Below are 23,219 nucleotides of genomic sequence, written 5' to 3' on the forward strand. Positions count from 1 at the left end.
TTGATCATTGTGGAATGTCCTTCTTTGTCTCTTGTAATAGTCTTTATTTTGAAGTCTATTGTTTCTGATATTAGAATTGCTACTCCAGCTTTCTTCTGATTTCCATTTGCATGGAGTATCTTTTTCTATCCCCTCACTTTTAGTCTGTATGTGTCACTAGGTCTGAAGTGGATCTCTTGTAGACAGCATATATATGGGTCTTGTTTTTATGTCCATTCGGCCAGTCTATGTCTTTTGGTTGGAGCATTTAATCCATTGACATTTAAGGTAATTCTTGATATGTATGTTCCTATTACCATTTCCTTAATTGTTTTGGGTTTGTTATTGTAGGTCTTTTCCCTCTCTTGTGTTTCCTGCCTAGAGAAGTTCCTTTAGCATTTGTTTTAAAGCTTGTTTGCTGGTGCTGAACTCTCTTAGATTTGGCTTGTCTGTAAGAGTTTTAATTTCTCCACTGAATCTGAATGAGATCCTTGCTGGGTAGTGTAATATTGGTTGTAGGTTTTTACCTTTTACCACTTTAAATATGTCCTGCCACTCCCTTCTGGCTTCAGAGTTTCTGCTGAAAGATTAGCTGTTTACCTTATGAGGATTCCCTTGTATGTTATTTGTTGATTTTCCCTTGCTGCTTTTAATATTCTTTCTTTTTATATAATTTTTGATAGTTTGATTAATATGTGTCTTGGCATTTCTCCTTGGATTTATCCTGTATGGGACTCTCTGTGCTTCCTGGACTTTATTAACTATTTCCTTTGCATATTAGGGAAGTTTTCAACTATAATCTCTTCAAATATTTTCTCATTCCCTTTCTTTTTCTCTTCTTCTTCTGGGACCCCTATTATTAGAATGTTGGTGCCTTTAATGTTGTCCCAGAGGTGTCTGAGACTGTCCTCAATTCTTTTCATTCTTTTTTCTTTATTATGCTCTGCAGTAGTTATTTCCTCTATTTTATCTTCCAGGTCACTTATCCGTTCTTCTGCCTCAGTTATTCTGCTATTGATTCCTTCTAGAGAATTTTTAATTTCATTTATTGTGTTGCTCATCATTGTTTATTTGCTCTTTAGTTCTTCTAGTTCCTTGTTAAACATTTCTTGTATTTTCTGCAATCTATTTCCAAGATTTTGGATCATCTTTACTATCATTATTCTGAGGTCTTTTTCAGGTAGACTTCCTATTTACTCTTCATTTGTTTCATCTGTTGTGTTTTTACCTTGCTCCTTCATCTGCTGTGTGTTTCTGTGTCTTATTTTGCTTAACTTACTGTGTTTGGGGTGTCCTTTTCACAGCTGCAGGTTCGTAGTTCCCATTGTTTTTGGTGTCTGCTCCCACTGGGTAAGGTTCGTTCAGTGGGTTGTGTAGGCTTCCTGGTGGAGGGGCCTAGTGCCTGTGTTCTGGTGGATGAGGCTGGATATTGTCTTTCTGGTGGGCAGGTTTGCGTCTGGTGGTGGGTTTTGCAGTGTCTGTGACCTTATTATGATTTTACGCAGCCACTCTGCTAATGGGTGGTGTTGTGTCCCTGTCTTGCTAGTTGTTTGACCTAGTGTGTCCATCACTGTAGCTTGCTGGTTGTTGAGTGGAGCTGGGTCTTAGCGTTGAGATGGAGATCTCTGGGAGATTTTCACAGTTTGACGTTATGTGGAGATGGGAATCCTCTGGTGGACAAATATCCTGAACTTATCTCTCCCACCTCAGAGGCACAGGCCTGTCTCCTGGCCCGAGCACCAAGACCCTGTCATCCACCCGGCTCAAAATAAAAGGGAGAAAAATAGAAAAAAAGAAAGAAAAAATGAAATAAAGTTATTAGACTCAAAACTAAAAAATAACTTAAACATTTTTTAAAGTAATAATAAAAAAAATAAAGGAAGAAAGTCAGAAAGAAGGAAGAGAGCAACCAAACCAAAAGTCAAATCCACCAATGATAACAAGTGCTATAAACTATACTATAAAAAACAAAAACAAAAAATGAAAAAATGGACAGACAGGACCCTAGGACAAATGGTAAAAGCAAAGCTATGCAGACAATATCACACAACAAAGCATATACATACAAACTCACAAAAAGAGAAAAAGGAAAAAAAAAATATATCGTTTCTCCCAAAGCCCACTGCTTCAATTTGGGATGATTCGTTGTCTATTCAGGTATTCCACTGATGCAGGGTACATCAAGTTGTTTGTGGAGATTTAACCTGCTGCTCCTGAGGCTGCTGGAAGAGTTTCCCCTTTCTCTTATTTGTTCGCACATCTCCTGCGGTTCAGCTTTGGATTTGGCCCTGCCTGTGTGTGTAGGTCGCCTGAGAGTGTCTGTTCCCACCCAGACAGGACAGGGTTAAAGTAGCAACTGATTAGGTGGCTCTGGCTCACTCAGGCTGCCGGGAGGGAGGGGTACAGAATGCTGGGCGAGCCTGCAGCGGCAGAGGCCTGTGTGAAGTTGCAGCAGCCTGAGGCCCACCCTGTGTTCTCCCAGGGAAGCTGTCCCTGGATCTCGGGACCCTGGCAGTGGCAGACTGCACAGGCTCCCGGGAGGGGAGGTGTGGATAGTGACCTGTGCTTTCACACAGGCTTCTTGGTGGCAGCAGCAGCAGCCTTAGCGTCTCATGCCCGTCTCTGGGGTCCGCGCTGATAGCCGTAGCTCGCGCCCGTCTCTGGAGCTCTTTAAGCGGCACTCTTAATCCCCTCTCCTCGTGCAACAGGAAACAAACAGGCAAGAAAAAGTCTCTTGCCTCTTTGGCAGCTCCAGAGTTTTACCCGACTCCCTCCCGGCTAGCCTTGGCGCACTAGCCCCCTTCAGGCTGTGTTCACACAGCCAGCCCCAGTCCTCTCCCTGGGATCCGAACTCCAAAGCCTGAGCCTCAGCTCCCAGCCCCCGCCCGCCCTGACGGGTGAGCAGACAAGCCTCGGGCTGGTGAGTGCTGGTCGGCACCGATCCTCTGTGTAGGAATCTCTCCGCTTTGCCCTCCGCACCCCTGTTGCTGTGCTCTCCTCCGTGGCTCTGAAGCTTCTCCCCTGTCACCCCCTGTCTCCGACAGTGAAGGGGCTTCCTAGTGTGTGGAAACCTTCACAGCTCCCTCCCACTGGTGCAGGTCCCTTCCCTATTCTTTGTCTGTGTTGTTTCTTTTTTCTTTTGCCCTACCCAGGTACGTGGGAAGTTTCTTGCCTTTTCGGAGGTCTGAGGTTTTCTGCCCGTGTTCAGTAGGAGGTGTTCCACATGTAGATGTATTTCTGGTGTATTTGTGGGGAGGAAGGTGATCTCCACTTCTTACTCTTTCACCATCTTGAAGCTCCTCTGAAAAGAGAAAATCTTAAAAGTATCCAGAGAAAAAGCACATGTTGTAATACATTTAGAGAATAACAGTAAGAATAATGGCTGACCTTGAATAAAGACGAAACCAGAAAATAATAAAATGACATTTCTGAAGAGAAGCAAATTAAAAAAAACTAGAATTCTGTATCCTGCAAACGTATCTTTCCAAAATACTGACAAGTAAAGCTATTTTCAGACAAAGAAAATGAAAAGCAATTTGTCATGAGGAGATTCACACTACAAAATACTATAGAAAGTCAAAGATCCTTAAATAGCACTCTGAACTGTAGGAATGAACAAATAGTACTGAAAAGTATGACAGAAATGTAAAAGACTGATTTTTAAATGGTTAAAATAATATTGCCTTTATATAACAATATTTTGTTATCACCATCATTTGATATCCAGTTCCCGGATCATGATTCTGTCATGATGAGATTCTGCTTGTTCTCAATGTTGCTCTTTATGTGGGGATGATGATAAACTACAGCTTCTTGGGAATAAGCAGCGGAACAATGGGAGACCTCATGAACTCAGGTTTCTTTGTGAACTCAGGTTTCTTTGTGAACTCAGTGATGTGGTCCACAAGGACAATAAATGGGGGAGCTCTCTACTGCTGCATGTTTGTAACTAATCTCACAGGCACCAACTTCTGCCAGAATGAACTACAGCTTCTTATGGAAACAGTTGTTGGTGCTGTTGATTTTGCCACTGCCCCCGGGCAGCATTTGGCTGGCCATGTGATTGTGTTACACATCTCTGGAGATGAGTGGTAAGAATGCAACCAGGTATAAGGTGAAGATGCTCTCCTGGATGGATTGCCCTGATTCCCAGTTCACCTTGTCTTTGATAAAAGTGCTGTATGCCTTGGCCCAGGAGTTGCAGTGATTAGAGGTGAGGGAGCTATGGGCTCTTTGTTCATTTGCAGTGATGAGTTACACATCTCTAGTTGCATAAAGATCTGATCTTAGGTGAGGGGTGTGATATACATCCAACTCAAAAAATTGGTAGTTGTGCACCATGGTGATATGTATGGGCAGCTTCTCCATTTTGCTGAGACTGATGACAATATATTATGAGGTTTATAACATATGGAGAAGCTAAATATCTGACAATAATAGTACAAAGGGCAGTGGGTGAAAAAATGTGAATATACAGTTGTATATTGGCTATAAACAATGGTTAATTGGTAAAATATTAACTCAAGTTGGACTACAATAAATTAAGGATACATGATGAAATCTCTAGAGTAACCAGTTAATAATTATTTTAAAAGTAAGGCCATAAAGCCAATATAAAAGATAAAGTAGAATAATAGAAAAGATAGAATGGATAATAAATAATACTTGAGAAAGGCAGACAAGACTAGAGGAAAAACAAGTGAAAACGAACAGAAGGCACAAATAGAAAACAAATAGCAAAGTGGTGAACTTTAAACCAACTATATAAGTAATTAATTAGAGAAGTAATTAATTTTCAGACACCTATTAATTCATAACCACCAAAATTAATAACGTTAATCATTGAATTTAATTAATGTTTGAATCATAAGTTATGATGTGTTTACCCAGTGCAGTACTGGGTTTCAATGTGTAGAAGGACAACATGATATAGTGATTCTATTCTCAGTCCTTCCTTATAGGAGAAAAAAAGACTTGAAATATTATTAAATATTAGACTATCCTCAAAGTTCTTGTATGTAAAGTAAAATATTAGCTTAAAGTAGTTCTGCTAAAAATTTGAAAACTCTGAGGTCATAAATAAACTTATACTATAAAAGTTATGCAACATTATAAATAAATATTTGTACTCTAATCATGCACTCTGTACATTATATTACAGAATCTGTTGGATGCAATAATGTTGTGTGAAAAATTTTTGCCCAGACTTTGTTGAAAATTAAAAATAATTAAATTTACACATGCAAATTCAGAACTAAATGTTTTTCAAAGAAAAATCACACAAGACAAAAGTGACTTTTTATTTTTGAAATATATTTGACATAAAACATTGTGTAAATTTAAGGTGTACAACATGCTATTTGACACATTTATATATTGTAATATGATTGCCATTTCAGAGATCATTAACACCTCTATCACTTTATATAATTATCCTTTCATTTTAGTGGTTGGAATCATTATGATCTAGTCTCTTAGCAGGTTTGATGACTAAATACAATATTGTCTATATCCATTATACTCTGCATTAGATCTCTAGATTTTTTTTTTTTTTTTTTTTTTTTTTTTTTTTTGCGGTACACGGGCCTCTCACTGTTGTGGCCTCTCCCCTTGCGGCGCACAGGCTCTGGATGCGCAGGCTCAGCGGCCATGGCTCACAGGCCCAGCCGCTCCACAGCATGTGGGATCTTCCCGGACCGGGGCACAAACCCGTATCCCCTGCATCGGCAGGTGGACTCTAAACCACTGCGCCACCACGGAAGCCCAGATCTCTAGGTTTGTTTAAGTTTTGGTGGGGGGGCTACTTTGGGTCTTCGTTGCTGTGCACGGGCTTTCTCTAGTTGTGGAGAGCGGGGGCTACTCTTCATTGCGGTGTGCGGGCTTCTCATTGTGGTGGCTTCTCTTGTTGCAGAGCATGGGCTCTAGGCATGTGGGCTTCAGTAGTTGTGGCACATGGGCTCAGTAGCTGTGGCTCGCAGGCTTTAGAGTGCAGACTCAGTACTTGCGGCACACGGGCTTAGTTGCTCCACGGCATGTTTGATCTTCCCGGACCAAGGCTCAAATCTGTGTCCCCTGCATTGGCAGGCAGATTCTTAACCATTGCGCCACCAGGGAAGCCCCTCTAGGTCTTATTTTACTACTCAGTGCAAGTTTGTACACTTAAACAACATGTGTCCTATCTTTCCACCCCTTTCCTGTGGTAACAATCATTTTACTTTGTTTTTATGAGTATGGCTTTTTTAGATTCCACATATAAGTGATGTCATATGGTTCCTTCCCTTCTGTGTCGATCTCTCTTAGCATAAAATGCTCAAGATCCATCAATGTTGTCACAAGGGAAGGATGTCCTTCTTTCTTGTGGCTGAATAATAGTCCATGGTATAAATGTACCATATCTTCTTTATTCATTCATCCATTGATGAGCACTTAGGATGTTTCTGGATCTTGGCTATCGTGAATAATGCTGCAATAAACATGTGAGTGCATATATCTGTTTTTGTTTCCTTTGGGTATATACCCAGAAATGGAATTGCTTGATCATATGGTAGATTGATTTTTAATTTTTTAAAGACTCTCCATGCTGTTTTCCAGAGTAGTTAAACCAATTTACATTTCCACCAACAGTGTACAAGGGTGCCCTATTCTCCACATTCTCGCCAACACTTCTTATCTCTTGTCTTCTTGACGATAGCCATACTAATAGGTATGGGGTGATAGCTCATTGTGGTTTTGATTTGCATTTTCCTGATGATTAGTGATGTTGAACATCTTTTCATGTACCTGTTGGCCATTTGGCTGTCTTCTTTGGAATAATGTATATTTAATTCCTCTGCCCATTTTAAAATTGGTTTGTTTGTGGTTATTTTTTTTTATTGAGTTGTGTAAGTTCATAATGTATTTTGAATATTAACTCCTTATCTGATACATGGTTTGCAAAAATTGTTCCCATTCTGTAGGTTGACATTTCATTTTGTGAAGTGTTTCTTTTGCTGTGCAGAAGCTTTCAAATTTGATGTAGTCGTATTTGTTTATTTCTGCTTTTGTTATTTGTACTTTTGGCATCATATCCAGAAAAGCATTGTCAAGATCAATGTCGAGGAGCTTCTTTCTTACATTTTCTTCTAGGGCTTATAGTATTGGGTCTTATGTTTTAAGTCTTTGATTCATTCAAATTAGTTTTTGTGAGGGATGGAATATAGAGGTCCAATTTCATTTGTCTACATATGTTTATCCAGTTTTCCCAGTACCATTTGTTGAAGAGATGAAACTGTGCTTTCCACATCAGGTGTTCTTGGCTCCCTTGTTGAATGTTAGTTGACTGTATATGCAGGGTTTATTTCTGGCCTCTCTATTCTGTTCCATTATTCTATGTGTTTATTTTTATGCCAGTACTACACTATTTTTATTGCTATGGGTTTGTAGTATAGTTGAAATCAGGAATTGTGATGCCTCCAGCTTTGTTCTTTTTCCTCAGGATTGGTTTGGCTATTTGGGGTCTTTTGTAATTTCATAAGAATTTTATGATTTTTTTTTTCTATTTCTGTGAAGAATGTCCTTGGTATTTTGATGGGGATTGCATTGAATTTAAGATGGCTTTGGGTAGAATGGACAGTTTAATAATATTAATTCTTTTGATACATGAACATGGGATGTCTTTCCACTTGTTTGTTTTTCTTATTTCAGCAAAGTCTCAGTTCTCATTGTACAGATCTTTCATTTCATTGGTTCATTTTATTCCTAGATATTTTACTGGTTTTGATACTGTTGTAAATGGGATTGTTTTATTGATTTTTTTCAGATATTTCATTATTATTGTATAGAAATTCAACTGATTTCTGTATGTTGATTTTATATCTTCAAACTTCATTGAAATAGTTTCTTTGTCCAACAGTTTCTTGGTTGAGTCTTTGGATTTTCTATATGCAAAATCATATCATCTGCATATAGTGACAATTTTCTTCCTTTCTGATTTAGATGCATGTTTTTTCTTTGCCTTGCCTAACTGCCCTTGCTAGGACTTCCAATACTATGTTAAATAGAAATGATGAGAGTGGGCATCCTTGTCTTATTCCTGATTTTAGAGGAAAAGCTTTCAATTTTTCTCTATTGTGTATTAGGTTAACTGTGGGTTTGTCATATATAGCCTTTATTATGTCGAGGCATGTCCCTTCTATACCCAATCTGTTGAGGGTTTTTATAATGAAAGAATGTGGCATTTTGTCAAATGCTTTATCTGCATCTATTGAGATGACCATGTGATTTTAATCTTTCATTCCATGAATGGGATGTATTACATTTATTGATTTTCATATGTTAAGCCAGCATTGCAATCTAAGAATACATTCCATTTGGTCATTGTATAGAATGTGTCCTTGAATTTCATGTGGTTTGCTAATATCTTGTTGAGAATTTTTGCATCTATGTTCATCAGGGTTATTGGTGTATAGTTTTCTGTTATGTCCTTACCTGGCTTTGGTATCAGGGTGATGCTGGCATTGTAGAATGAGTTGGAAGTGTTTCCTCCTCTTCTGTTTTTTGGAGGAGTCTGTAAAGGATTGGCATTAATTATTCATTAAATGTTTACTAAAATTTGCCAATGAAGTTGTATGGTCCCAGGTTTTCTGTGTTGGGGGGGTTTTGATTACTGATTCAATCTCTTTATAGGTTTGGTATTCTCAGGTTTTCTATTTTTTCCTGATTCAGTCTTGGTAAGTTGTGAGTTTTTGAAATTTATCCATTTCTTCTAGATTATCTAATTTGTTGTCATATGATTGCTCATAATAATCTCTTATGATGCTATGTATTTCTGCAGTGTCAGTTGTAATGTCTCATTTATTTTATTTGAGTCTTCTCCCTTTTTTCTTATTCTAGCTAAAGATCCATAAATTTTGTTTTGTTTCTTTAAAAAACAGCCCTTAGTTTTGTTGATCTTATCTATTGTTTTTCTGGTCTCTATTTCATTTATTTCTGCTCAGATCATTACTTTTTTCTTCCTTTTGCTAAATTTGAACTTCATTTGTTCTTTTTCAAGTCTTTGAAGTGTAAAGTTAGTTTACTTGAGATCTTTCCAATTTCTTATATATGCATTTATTGCTATAAACCTTCCTGTCAGAACTGCTTTTTGTGCATGCCATAGGATTTGATGTGTTTATTTCCATTTTCATCTGTTTTTTTAAATTTTATTTAATTAATTTTTTAATACAGCAGGTTCTTGTTAGTTATCCATTTTGTACATATTAGTGTATACATGTCAATCCCAGTTTATCACTCCACCACCGCCCTCCCCCGACTTTCTCCCATTGGTGTCCATTCATGTGTTCTCTACATCTGTGTCTCTATTTCTGCCATTTTCAGTTGTTTTAAGATATTTATTTATTTCCCTTTTGATTTCTTCTTTGACCCATTGGTTGTTCAGAATTGTATTGTTTGGTGTACATATATTTGTAGATAGTCCAGGTTTCCTCTTATTGTTGATTTCTAGTTTCACACCACTGTGGCCAGAAAATATAGTTAGTATGATTTCAATCTTCTTAAGTTTGCTAAGATTTGTTTTGTGTCCTATCATATTATCTATCCTAGAGAATTTTCCATATGCACTTGAGTAAAATGTGTATTCTGCTGGTGTTAGATGACACATCTTATATGTGTCTGCTAAGTTCATTTGGTCTGAAATATGGTTCACAGTCAGCATTTCTTTGTTAATTTATATTATATTAGTTTCAGGAGTATGACATAGTGACTCAGTATTTTTGTAGATTATATTTCATTTAAAGTTATTATAAAATATTGGCTATATTCCCTGTGCTGTACAATATTTCCTTGTAGTTTAATTTTTTTTTTTTTGCGGTATGCGGGCCCCCCACCGCCACGGCCCCTGCCACTGAGGAGCACAGGCTCCAGACACGCAGGCCCAGTGGCCATGGCCCACGGGCCCAGCCGCTCCGTGGCACGCAGGTTCCCCCTGGACCGGGGCACAAACCCGTGCCCCCCACATCAGCAGGCAGACTCCCAACCACTGCGCCAGCAGGGAAGCCCTGTAGTTTACTTATTTTATATAGAATAATTTGGGCCTATTAATCCCCTATTCCTGTCTATCCCCTCCCACCTTCCCTCATTTTTATATATTGTTGAATTCAGTTTGATCATATTTTGTTGAGGATTTTTACATCTATATTCATCATGGATCTTGGTCTATAGTTTTCTGTTGTGTACTTCCTTACCTGACTTGGTATCAGGGTAATGGTGGCCTTTTAGAATGAATTTGGGAATGTTCCCTCTTCTTTAATTTTTTGGAAGAGTTTGGAAAGGATTGATGTTAATTCTTTTTTTAACGTTTAGTAAAATTTGCCAGTGAAGCCACCTGGTCCTTGGGTTTTCTGTGTTTGGAGGTTTTTGATCACTGATTCAGTCTCTTTTCAGGTTTTCTATTTCTTCCTGATCCAGTTTTGGAAGACTGTTTGTTTCTAGAAATTTATCCATTTCTTCTAGGTTGTCCAGTTTGTTGGCATATTACTGTTCAGAATAGTCTCTTATGGTGCTATATATTTCTGTAGTGTTAGTAGTAGTTTCTCCTCTTTCACTTCTTATTTTGTTTATTTGGGTGTTCTCATGATTTTTTGATTAACCTGGCTAAAGTCATATCAACTATATTTATCTTTTCAAAAAATCAACTCATGGTTTTACTGATCTTTTCTATTTTTTTTTTTTTGGTCTCTATGTCCTCTCTGAATGTTAGTATACTTGTTGTCTCAGAGGTCCCATAAACTGTTCTCATTTTCTTGTTTTTTTTCTTTTTGATGTTCTGATTGGGTGATTTCTGTTATTTTATCTTCCAGATCACTTATGCATTCTTCTGTAAGACCAAGTTTAATGTTAATTCCTTCTAGTGTGTTTTTCATTTCAATTATTGTATTCTTCTGTTATGACTGGTTCCTTTTTATATTTTCTATCTTTTTTTTTTAATAATTCTTACTGTGTTCATCTATTCTTTTCCCCACTTTAATTAGTATTACTAATACTAATTTAATTCTTATTACTAATGCTTTGAACTCTTTATCTGGTAGATTATTTGTTCCATTAGTTGTTTTTTCAGGGGTGGCTTTTTTTTTCTTCTTCTTTCATTGAACAAATTCTTCTGTCTTCTCATTTTGCTTAACTTTCTCTGTCTCTATGAAATTAGGTGAAACAGTTGCCTATCCGTGTCTTGTAGGGGCATCCTTATATGGGAGCATCCCTATTACAGTCTGCGTATCCCCAGTGGCTTTAGTTGGGGAGCTGGATCTGAAGTGAGCATGAGTCATGTTTTTCTCTCAGAGTGTGCTGGCTACTATCACATTAGTGGGAGGTGTGGCTTGAGATGGAGGGGCTAGAGTCAGACCTAGGTGTGAACCATTGCTTCTCCTCTGCTCAATGGCCACCAAAACCTTTGGGGGTGGGGAGCAGAGTCACATCCTAAATTTCTGGAACAGAAGCCCTGAGGGTCTGGTCTAAGCTGGCTCCATTCCCTCTAAGTGTGTGCTATCCCCCCTCCTAGCAGTGGCATCTGGTTCCCAGAAGGAAGCAGTGCTAGAGCAAGAGGGGCCATGCTGGGTACCTTGTGTGGTCTGGGGCACATGCTGGTGCATTCCCAGCACACCAGAGTTCCAAACCATTCCCAGTTTGCTGCCCCCATGATTGCCAGTAATGGTTGCCTTCACCCCATTCAGTTGCTAATACAGGGTCCAAGCTGGCTCCATTCCCCACAACTGCACACTCTCCTTGGCAGGGACCTTCACCCTAGTGTGGAGCTGTGCTGCAGAACAAGAGGGGCCAGAGCATGTGCTTAGCATGGGCCAGGACATGCACAAGGGTGGTCATAGGGACCCAGTCACAGGAACCCAGCCAGGCTCCTGGGCAGCTTCAGTCTGCTTCTTCTGCCTTGTTTTGGAAGTAAGCAAGCATGTGTGTGCTCTTCACAAGCAGAGTCAAAGTTTCTTACAGCTCTACTGTTAGTCTCGCTGGTTTTCAAACCAGCAAAGGGGACTCAACTTCCTGGTGTCAGACCCTAAGGCTGGGGTGCCAAATTATGTGGTTCAAACCACTCCTTCCCAGGGAGGATCTCTGAGCATGTGTAATTCCCCTCCTCTTCTGTGCCCTGTCCTAGGGGTGCAGGTCTTGACCCTATCACTTCTCTTTCCTTTTTACCTCAGTGTGGATCTTTTCTACAGCTTTGGTTGTGTAAGAGTCTTTCTGCTAGTCTCCAGTTTGTTTTCAGTGAGAATTACTCCACATGTAGATGTATTTTTGATGTGCTCATGGGGGAAGATGAGCTCTGAGTCTTCCACTCTGCCATCTTGATCTTCTCACTCCTTGTTGATTTTCTGTCTGGACGATCTATCCATTGCTGACAGTAGGGTATGGAAGTTCCCTACCATTATTTTATTGTTTTCTATTTCTCCCTTCAGTTATGTCAGTATTTCCTTAATATATTCAGGTGCTCTGAGGCTGGGTGTGCATATATTTATGATTGTACTATCTTCTTGATGTATTGATCCCTTTATCATTATGTAAGTATATTCTTGTTACCATTTTTGTCTTGAAGACTAGTTTGTTATAAGTATGGCTACCTGCTTTCTTTTGGCTTCCACTTGCATGGAATATCTTCTTCACCCTCTTAACTTTGAGCCTATGTGTGTCTATATGGCTGAAATGAGTTCCTTGTAGGTAGCATAGTTGGGTTTTGTTTTTGTTATCCAGACAGCCACACTGTCCCTTTAGATTGGTAAACTCAATCCATTTATATTTAGAGTGATTATTGATATGTAAGGACTTACTGCTGCCATCTTATTTACCTTCTGTTTGTTTTGTATCTCCATTCTTTCTTTTTCCTTCTGTTTCTGTCTACCTTTGTTGGTTGGTAGTTTTCTATTGTGATATGCTCAGTCTCCCCTTTATATATGTTTCTGAATCTACTCTAGATTTTTTTTTTTGCCTTGTGATTAACATGAGGCTTACATAAAACATTTCATAGGTAAAAGTCCATTTTATGCTGATAGAAACTTATTTTCATTCTTCAATAAAGATTCCACCCCGTACCCCTCCCCTTTTATATTTTTAATGTCACAATTCTTTTTACATTGTGAATTCATTTAAAAAATTATAGTAGCTGTAGTTATTTTTAATACTCTTTTCCTTAAGCTTTATACTATAGTAAATGGGTTAATACCCCATTCTGAATGTTTATTTTTCACCTTTACCTTTGTTGTGTTCTTTTATATGTTTTAATGTCCCTGATTAGCTTCTTTTCAGTTCACCTTGCAGAACTCCTTTCAGCAGTTCTTGCAAGAAATATCTAGTAGTAGTGAATTCTCTCAGCTTTTGTTTATTTTTCCCTCATATCTGAAGGATAATTCTGCAGGATAAAGTATTTTTGGCTGGCACTCTGAATATGTCATTCCATTCTCTTTTGGCCTGTAGAGTTTCTGCTTGGAAATCTGATGCTAGCCTAATGGGGGTTCTTCTGTAGACAATTTTATTTCTTTTCCCTAACTGCTTTTAAGATTCTTGATCATTGATTTTTGACAATTTCATTATAAGGTGTCTTGGAGAAGATCTTTTTACATTGAGATAATAGTGTTCTATCGGATTTATGAAATTGATTGTCCAGTTCCTTCCCATGGTTTGGGAAATCTCAGCAATTATTTCTTTAAATACACTCTCTGTCCCTTTCTCCCTCTTTTCTTTTTCTGGTGTAGCAATTATTCTTATATTTGCCTTTGTGGTCAAATCTGATAGCTTTTATAGGGTTTGTTCACTTAAAAAAAATCTAAGTTCACCTTTTGTAACTGAATTATTTCTATATTTCTGTCCTCCAAGTCATTATTCTTTCCTCCATCTGGTCTGCCCTATTATCTGTGGTCTCAGTGTACCCTTCATTTATTGAATTCTTTAGCTCCAGAATGTCTGTTTGGTTCTTTTTGATAATTTTAATCTCTTTGGTAAATAACTCCCTCTGCTCATTAATGTTATTCCTGAGTTTTCTTGTAGCTCACTGAATTTCTTCATAACAGCTATTTCAAATTTTTTTTTTGTCAATTAGATTACAATATTCCATGCCTTTGAGTTTGGTTGCTGAAGAATTATTTTCTCTGTGATACCATATTTCCCTGATTTTTCAATGGTGTTTGATGGTATATGCTTCTGTTTTTCTCACATAAAGTAGCAGACTACTTTCTTAGTTAAGATCTTATGTTTACTTTGTTTTGTTTCTTACAATTCAACAGGCTGGTAATTAGAATCTTTTCTTTTGTGTTCTCGAAGGTGGCGCTACAGCTCAAGTTTGTGTTTTCTCCTACCAGAGCTAGAGCTCTCTGAGCACACAGAACTGACAGCAGAGTGAGGGGAGGTATGGGCTCAGCACATGAGGCTTTGGGAATGGCCCATGAGTCTAGTAGAGGGATCTTCCAGCAGGGCACTCCCAGAGGTCCATGGGCAGACTTCCTGCTAAAATCTCAAAGGAGAGAATGCATTCCTTCAGTGCCCTTTGACAGTCTTGTCTGACTCTTTCTATTCCTCACCAGCCCCACACCAGTCACTGAGTGCCCTCCTGGTAAAGAGAAATAGGTCCCTCCACCTGCATCCAGAACAACTGGGGCAGCTGGATGGTCACTCAACACTTTCACTTTCTACCTCAACTGCCAAAGAGGTGGCCTCTAATGTCACCTGGGGGAGAGGTGCTGACTTAGTGAGTTCCTCTGTGTCCTCTGCCTCAAAACTTGTCTTTATTCTTCAACAGCATGCCAGAGTCCCCTGTCAGGCAGGCTGGGCCTCCACCAATTGTCTGTCACCTGTGGATATCCACCCAGTTTTGCTCTCTCCCAGTTCCCTTTTTCCTGATGGACATGAGTGGAGCTAGGGCAGGCTCACTGACTCCCAGGATCCATCATCCCCACTGAGATCTTATCTGTCCAGCTTTGGAGGCACAGGTGGGTAGAAAATCCTGACTGTCCTATTATAACAGGCAGAGGCACTTGGGTTTGGTTATGGATGTCCAATTAGCTGCAAATCAAGAAGAGAAAAAAAGGGAAATGATGCAGGCTGCCATCATGCTGCAGACAAAAGTGACTTGTCTTTGAATTTTAAGACAATATTTTCTTCACTTTGTATAATGGAAAAACATGAGAGAATAAACTAAATTAATTTTCTTATTATATAAAACAAGAGGAGTTCAAAGGTAAAGGTAGCAGGTGACAAGTTTGCTCTATAATATAAATGAATCTCCCTCAGTTTTTTTAACACTTGATGGAAAAGTATGTGCCAGCAAAATCCTTCTTTAAAACATCCCTTGGGGCTTCCCTGGTGGCGCAGTGGTTGAGAGTCCGCCTGCCGATGCAGGGGACACGGGTTCGTGCCCTGGTCTGGGAAGATCCCACATGCTACATAGTGACTGGGCCCGTGAGCCATGGCCGCTGAGCCTGTGCATCCAGAGCCTGTGCTCTGCAATAGGAGAGTCCACAACAGTGAGAGGCCCGCAAACTGCAAAAAAAAAAAAAAAAAAAAAAAAGCATCCCTTGCCTTGAGTGATCAGAAACTGGATTTGAATGAGATTCAGCCAGAATGAACTAGCTAAGTTCAGAATGGTAAGGAGACAGAGAGGTCGTGAGAGGTCTGAAAGTAAGAAAAGTAACACCTGACTGCCACTGTGTAGAATGGAGCAAGAGCAGCCCCACAGCAAGACAGCACCATGTTTACCGAATGGTATGTCTGCGATTTATGTCAAAGAGTGTCCTGCCTATGTTTTCCTCTAGTATCTAATCTTATATTTAGGTATTTGGTCCATCTGGAGTGGATTTTTGCATATGGCATTAGAAAATGTTCTAATTTCATTCTTTTGCATGCAGCTGTCCAGTTTTCCCAGCACCATATATTGAAAAGACTGTCTTTTCTCCATTGTATATCCTTGCCTCCTTTGTTGTAGATTCATTGACCATAAGTGCATGGATTTATTTATGGGCTTTCTATCATGTTCCATTTTTCCATGTGTGTGTTTTTGTGCCAGTACCACACTGTTTTGGTTACTGTAGCTTTGTAGTATATTCTGAAGGTAGGGAGCATTATTCATCCAGCTCTGTTTTTCTTAAGATTGATTTGGCTATTCAGGGACATTTGTGTTTCAACACAAATGCAAAATTTTTTTGTTCCTGTTCTGAGAAAAATACTGTTGGTAATTTTATAGGGATTGCATTGAATCTGTAGATTGCCTTGAGCAGTATGGTCATTATAATAATATTAATTCTTCTAATCCAGGAACACGGTATATCTTTCCATCTGTTGGTGTGGTCTTCAGTTTCTTTCATCACAGTCTTATAGTTTTTGGAGTACAGATATTTTGTTTACTTAGGTAGGTTTATTCCTAAGTATTTTTTTTTTTTTGATGGATGGTAAATGGGAGTGTTTCCTTAACTTCTCTTTCTGATAGTTTGTTCTTAGTGTAGAGAAATGCAACAGATTTGTGAGAATTAATTTTGTATCCTGCAACTTTACCAAATTCAGTGATGAGCTCTAGTAGTTTTCTGGTGGCACCTTTAAGGTTTTACATGTATAGTATCATGTCATCTGCAAACAGTGACAGTTTTACTTCTTCCTTTCCAATTTGGATTCCTTTTATCTCTTTTTCTTCTCTGATTTCTGTGGCTAGGACTTCCAAAGCTGTATTGAATAAAAGTGGTGAGAGTGGACATCCTTGTCTTGCTCCTGATCTCAGAGGAAATGCTTTCAGCTTTTTACTGTTGAGTATGATAGCTGTGGGTTTGTCATATATGGCCTTTATTATGTTGAGGTATGTTGCCTCTTTGCCCACTTTCTGGAGAGTTTTATTTCTTTTCTTATAAATGGATATTTAATTTTATCAAAAGCTTTTTCTTCATCTATTGAAATGATCCCATGGTTTTTGTTATCCAATTTGTTAATGTGGTGTATCACACTGATTGATTTGTGGATATTGAAAAATCTTTGCATCCCTGGGATAAATCTCACTTGATCATGGTGTCTGATCCTTTTAATGTAGTGTTGGTATTTTGTTGAGGATTTTTGCATCTATGTTCATCAGTGATATTGGCCTGTAATTTTCTTTTTTTGTGGTATCTTTGTCTGCTTTTGGTACTAGGGGGATGGTGGCCTCATAGAATGGGTTTGGAAGTGTTACTTCCTTTGCCACTTTTGGGAATAGTTTCAGAAACATAGGTGTTAACTCTTCTCTAAATGTTTGGTAGTATTAAACTGTGAAGCCATCTGGTCCTTGACTTTTGTTTGTTGGGAGTTTTTAAATTACTGGTTCAATTTCAGTACTGGTAATTGATCTGTTCATTTTTTAATTTCTTCCTGGTTCAGTCTTGGGAGATTGTACCTTTCTGAAAATGTGTCAATTTTTTCTAGGTTGTCCATTTTATTAGTGTATAGTTATTTGCAGGAGTCTCTTATGATCTTTTGCATTTCTGTGGTGTTGATTGTAACTTCTCCTTTTTCATTTCTGATTTTATTGATTTGGACCCTTTTTCTTTTTTCTTAATGACTCTTGCTAAAGGTTTATCAATTTTATCTTTTCAAAGAACCAGCTTTTAGTTTCATTGATCTTTTCTATTGCTTTTTTAGCCTCTGTGTCATTTATTTCTACCCTGATCTTTATGAGTTATTTCCTTCTACTAACTTTGGGTTTTGTTTGTTCTTCTTTCTCTAGTTGCTTTATGTGTAAAGTTAGGTTGTTTATTTGAGATTTTTCTTGTTTCCTGAGGTTAACTTGTATTGCTATAAACTTCCCCCTTAGAACTGCCTTTGCTGTGTCCCATAGGTTTTGGATCACTGTGCTTTCATTTTCATTTGTCTATAGGTATTTTTTGATTTCCTCATTGATTTCTTCAGTGATCCATTGGTTGTTTAGTATAGCTTATTTTTCCCCCTCCATGTGTTTGTGTTTTTTGCAGTTTTTTCTTGTAGTTGATTTCTGATCTCGTAGCATTGTGCTTGGAAAAGATGCTTGATGTGATTTCAATTTTGTTAAATTTACCAAACCTTGTTTTGTGGCCTACCATGAGATATATCCTGGAGAATGATCCATGTGCTCTTGAAAAGAATGTGTAATCTGCAGCTTTCAGATGGAATGCTCTATAAATATCAATAAAATCCATTTTGTCTAATGTGTTATTTAAGGCCTGTGATTCCTTACTGATTTTCTGTCTGGATGATCTGTCCATTGATGTAAGTGGGGTGTCAAAGACTCCCACTATTATTGTTTTACTGTTAATTTCTCCTTTCATGGTTGTTAGCATTTGTCTTATATATTGAGTTGCTCCTATGTTGGGTGCATATATATTTACAATTGTTATATCTTCTTGGATTGATCTCTTGATCATTATGTAGTGTCCTTCTTTGCCTCTTGTAACAGTCTTTATTTTAAAGTCTATTTTTTTCTGATATAAGTATTGCTATTCTGGCTTTCTTTTGGTTTCCATTTTGGTAGTATACCTTTTTCCATTCCCTCACTTTCAGTCTGTGTATATCTCTAGATCTGAAATAAATCTCTTGTAGGCAGCAAATATATGGGTCTTGTTTTTGTATCCATTCAGCCAGTCTGTGTCTTTTGGTTGGAGCATTTAGTCTGTTTACCTTTAAGGTAATTATCGATATGTATGTTCTTATTGTCATTTCATTAATTATTTTGGATTTGTTTTTTTAGGTCTTTTTTTACCCTTTTGTCTTTGTTCTCCTATGTTTTGATGACTAATGATATTTTTGGATTCCTTTTTCCTTTTTGTGTGTATATCTATTCCAGGTTTTTGGTGTGCAGTTACCTTGATGTTTTTGTGTAGAAGTATATATATATATATACACATGATTATTCTAAGTTGCTGATCTCTTAATTTCAAATGCATTTTAAATACCCTGCATTTGTACTCTCCTCTCCTCATGATTATTGTTTTTGATATCATATTTTACATCTAATTGTTTTGTGTATCCCTTAACTACTTATTGTGGCTACAGATGATTTTACTACTTTTGCCTTTTAACATCCCTACTAGCTTTGTGTGTGGACAATTTCCTACCTTTACTGTATGTTTGCCTTTACCAGTGAGCTTTATTTCATATTTTTCTTGTTTCTAGTTGTGGACTTTTCTTTTTCACCAAGAGAAGTTCCTTTAACATTTGTTTTAAAACTTATCTGATGGTGTTGAATTTTTAGCTTTTGATTTCTCCATCAATTCTGAATGAGAGCCTTGCTGAGTAGAGTATTCTTGGTTGTAGGTTTTTTCTCTTTCATCACTTTAAATATATCTTGCAACTCCCTCTAGCCTATAGAGTTTCTGCTGAAAAAAGTCAGGTGATAGTCTTATGGGAGTTGCCTTGTATATTATTTGTTGCTTTTCTCTTGCTTTTTTTTTTTAACATCTTTATTGGAGTATAATTTCTTTACAGTGGTGTGTTGGTTTCTGCTTTATAATGAAGTGAATCAGCTATACATATACATATATATATACATATACATATATCCCCATATCTCCTCCTTCTTGCATCTCCCTCCCACCCTCCCTATCCCACCCCTCTAGGTGGTCACAAAGTGCTGAGTTGATCTCCCTGTGCTATGCAGCTGCTTTTTGTATTCTCTCTTTATCTTTAATTTTTGTCATTTTGATTACAATTTGTCTTGGTGGTGTTCCTCTTTGGACTCCCTGCACTTCCTGGACTTAGGGGACTATTTCCTTTCTTGGGTTAGGGAAGTTTTCAGCTGTTATGTCTTCAAATATTTTCTTGGGCCCCTTCTCTCTCTCATTCTTCTAGGACCCCTATAATGCAAATACTAGTGTGCTTTATGTTGTTCCAGAGGTCTTGTAAACTGTCTTTATTTCTTTTCATTTTTTTCTGTTCAGTGGCAGTGATTTCAATTACTCTGTCTTCCAGCTCACTAATCTGTTCTTCTGAATCATTTAGTCTGCTATTGATTCCTTCCATTGTATTTTTCATTTCAGTTATTGTATTCTTCATCTGTGTTTGGTTGTTCTTTATATTTTCTAACTATTTCTTAAAAACTTCTAACTTCTTGTTCTGTGCATCCATTCTTCTCCCGAGTTCTTTGATCATCTTTACTGTCATTACTCTGAACTCTTTCTCAGGTAGACTGCCTATCTCCACTTCCCTTAGTTCTTCTTCTTGGGTTTTATCTTGTTCCTTTTTCTGGAACATGTTCCTCTGCTGCATCATTTTGTCTAAGTTGCTATTTGTATTTCTATGTATGTGGCAGGTTATTTATGTCTCTCGACCTTGGAGAAGTGGCCCTCTGTAGGAGGCATCCTATGCATCCCAGGACGGCACTCCCTCTTGTCACCCAAGCTACATGCTTTAGGGTTTCACCCTAAGTGGGCTATGTTGGTCCTTCTTTTGTGGTGGGATGTGTGGGTGGTCTAATAGGCCCCTAGTTGTTTGGTTGCCAGGCCCTGCCTTGTGTGGCTACTCCTGGCTACTATTTAGTGGGCTCTGGTCACCAGGTTGCTGGTTGTGGAGGCCTAGGGGGCTCTCAGGTCTAGTGCTGGCTCTCTGGTGGGCAGAGTCAGGGTCCCAAAGACTCTGGAGCTGTTGCCCACCCACTGGCAGGCAAAGCCAAATCCTGTGGTTAGTGCCAGTCTACTGGCATACAGTGCTGATTACTGGAGTGTGGCTGCAGGGCCCAGGGTTCCCAGAGCTCGTTTTAGATCATTGGGGTGTGTGTGTGTGTCAGTTCCTGACACAGTTGGGTATGGGGTCTTGGGTGTCCCGAAGACTGTGTTGATCTGCTCTTGGGCCAGGCTAGGGCCCTGCTGGTCCCAAGGAAAGGTTTGGGCTGCATTGCGGGATCATAGTTTTCTTGCTACTGGTGTCTGCCCCTGGTGAGGTTAGTCTAGAGGTTTGGTCTGGCTTCCTGGTGGGAGGGGCTGGTGCCTGTCTACTGGTGGGTGGAACTGGGTCTTGGGGCAAGCCCAGAGGCAGCTGTGGACTTTTTAGTCTTTAGGCAGCCTGTCTACTGATGGATAGGGCTCTGTCCCCACCTAGTTAGTTGTCTGGCCTGAGGCATACCAGCATTGTCACCTGCAGACTGTTGGGTGCCCAGATCTTGGAGATACTGAGCCAAGATGTCAGCTGCCAACAATGTTCCCCAATATGTCTACCACTGGTGTCTATGTCCCCAGGTGAGCTGCAGCCACACACCCCCAACCCCCCACCATCTTTCCAGTAGATTCTCCAAGAGCAGCAGCTCCTATCAAATTACTTCTCTTGCCCTGTGTCCTGGTGCACTTGAGATTTTTCTGGGCACCTTTTAAGAGTGATGTCTCTATTTTCCCCAGGCCTGTGGGGCTCCTGCAATTAGGCCCCACTGGCCTTCAAAGCCAAATGCTCTGGGAGTTCATCTTCCTGGGCTGGGGAGCCTGACTTGGAGGTCAGAACTCTTGCTCCTGTGGGAGAATCTCTGCAATATAATTGTTCTCAGTCTTGTTGTGGTTCCTTCTTTATGTCTTTAGCTGTAGAAGATCTTTTCTTGTAGATTCCAGTCATTTTTATTGATGGTTGTTTTTCAGATAGTTGTAATTTTGGTGTGCTTGTGAGAAGAGTTGAGCTCAGGGTCTTTTTACTCTGCCATCTTGTACAGATCAAGGAACATTTTTTTTAGAAATTAACCTTTGGATATAATATTTATACAATCATAAACAAATATTGAACTTTAGTTGTAGTAGGTATGCTTTTTCAGTGGTATAGTTTAGCAATTCTCAAACTACTTTCTATACATTCTAGGATTAAGCTAGTTAGGAACTATATTATAGATGTCTGAATTTACTCTTAAAGGGTTCAAAATAAAGATTATAAGTGTACCTGTGTTTTAAGCGTAAATACAAATTAAAAATAAGAGATTTAATTTTCCCTGTGGAAAATAAGGGAAGAGACTTAACCCTTCTCTCTTAGAGCATGTCCTTTAGACAACTTGTGTTACTTGTATTATAAGCACATTCTCAATATCTTTAAAATGTGTATAAACCTTTTTAGAAGCTAAATAAGCCTCTTGTTAGCTTTAAGACCCAGGAACCATCTCTTTATAATGTGGTCACCTAGGAAGATAGTGCCCAGTTTCCAATTCTCTGTGGGAGGGTAGGAACCTAATTTGGATGAGTCCCTCATTCCAGGTTGCAAATGGATTGTATCTGCTAGGTTATACAAAAGGGTGATTTTTTTTTCCCCCCTAGGCAGTCTCTTAGCAGATTGCCTGTAAAGAGCATCGCATTCTGGATTAATGCTTATTCAGTAATACAACTTTCTTTCCCTTACACCTTTGTGAAGAGGTTTTCTGGGTTGAAAGAAGATTTTATTTGTAATTATATTTCCTCAACAGTAGAGAAAGGAAGAGAGCATAAGGAAGAGAGAGGGAAAGAGAAAGAGAGAAAGAAAAGCAAATGTGACAATGTTAATATTTGGGGAATTTGGATAAAGATTATAGGGAATTCTTTGTACTGTTCTTTCACCATTTCAATAAGTTTGAAATTATGTCAAAATAAAAAGGTAAAAGAAAAGAATAAAACAGAGTAAATAGTAGGAGGGTACAGAAAAAATGCTGAGCATTAAACTCACCAACCTCAGGTTAGTTTTATTCAGGAAATCCAGGGCCTTGGCACCTCTTTCAGAATCTTGTTCCACTAGTCACCACTAATGAGATCTCAAGCCTGACCTGTAGCAAATTTACCCACCTCATCAATTTATCACTTAGGAACTTTTCAGAACTATGTAACTCTTAGCTCCTAGCACTATAATAGGAAACATTTTCTCAATTTTGTGACAGATCAAGATGCAACTAAATTTCTAAAAATGACTGAGAAGTTATCATCATATTTGATTTGCAAATGTGGAAATGCATTATGCAATACATATTTAGCAAATTCAACAAATCTGTTATTTATAAAGGCAAAAATATTTGTAAGTCACTCAATATAATAAACAACAAAAATTATAATATATACAAGGAGAAATCAACCATGCCTAAAAATTAGAGAAGCTCTTCATAACTTATAATCAGCCTTTTGATGTTAAAAACAACTATATTGAGCTTCAATGGAAGAGAAGAAGCTGTATTGTTTCTGTGAACTATCAGAAAGGGAAATGCCTCAGTAAATTATAAAAAAATAATAAAAGCAACTACTTATGTCTACATTTATTTTCTACATTTAGAAATAAACTACATTTATTTTCATATC

The sequence above is a fragment of the Grampus griseus genome, assembly GCF_964374135.1.
Source record: "Grampus griseus genome assembly, chromosome: 2".
Classification (NCBI taxonomy): domain Eukaryota; kingdom Metazoa; phylum Chordata; class Mammalia; order Artiodactyla; family Delphinidae; genus Grampus; species Grampus griseus.